Source organism: Mustela lutreola, chromosome 12 (assembly GCF_030435805.1).
Source record: "Mustela lutreola isolate mMusLut2 chromosome 12, mMusLut2.pri, whole genome shotgun sequence".
NCBI classification, from domain to species: Eukaryota; Metazoa; Chordata; class Mammalia; order Carnivora; family Mustelidae; genus Mustela; species Mustela lutreola.
Genome location: NC_081301.1, coordinates 66698008 through 66698897, shown reverse-complemented (window position 1 = coordinate 66698897; position 890 = coordinate 66698008). Strand labels below are relative to the sequence as shown.

Here is an 890-nt window from a genome sequence, read left to right as displayed (position 1 = left end):
AATTATTTGTTGTCTTTTATGGTCTCATATAAATTTTAGGATTCTTTACTTCTGTAAAAAAAAATATTGGATTTTTTAAAAAGATTATTTATTTATTTATTTGACAGAGAGAGATGACAAGCAGGCAGAGAGGCAGGCAGAGAGAGAAGAGGTAGCAGCTTCGTTCTGAGCTGAGAGCCTGATGCAGGGCTCTATCCCAGGACCCTGGGATCATGACCTGAGCCGAAGGCAGCGGCTTAACCCACTGAGCCACCCAGGCGCCCCTAACATTGGATTTTTGATAGGAATTGAATTTACAGATGGTTTTCGGTAGTATGGACATTTTAACAATGTTAATTCTTACCATTCATAAATATGAGCTATCCTTCCATTTATGTCTCCTTCAAATTCTTTATCAATGTCATAGTTTATGGGGTACAGATCTTTCATCTTCTTAGTTAAATCTTTTCCTAAGTATTTTGTTATTTTTGATGCTATTGTGAATTAGATTGTTCTCTTTATTTTTTCAGATAGTTCATCATTAGAGTGTTAAAATGCTCCTGTCTTGTGCTTACTTTGGCAGCACATATACTAAAATTGGAATGATGCAGAGAAGATTAGCGTGATCACTGAGCAAGGATGACAGGAAAAACTATTTTTAAAAAAAGGAACAAAACAAAATTCCTGTCTTTTATATATTGATCTTGTATTTGGCAGCTTTATTAAATTTGTTTATTCAAAATTTTTTGTGAAGTTTTTAGGATTTTTTTACATGTAAGTTCATGTTATCCAAAAAAAGAAAATTTTACTTCTTCCTTTTTTTTTTTGGAGTCTTTTATTTCTTTGTGTTCCTTGTTTCTCTGGCTAGGACATCCAGTACTATGTCAAATGAGAGTAGTGAAAGTGGACAC

The 890-nt window shown here is 33.5% G+C and overlaps 1 pseudogene; it reads left to right on the top strand.

Annotated features, from left to right (window-relative positions):
• Nucleotides 1–546: 546 nt before the first annotated feature.
• LOC131813323 (U6 spliceosomal RNA) lies at nucleotides 547–639 on the top strand (annotated as a pseudogene).
• Nucleotides 640–890: the final 251 nt, after the last annotated feature.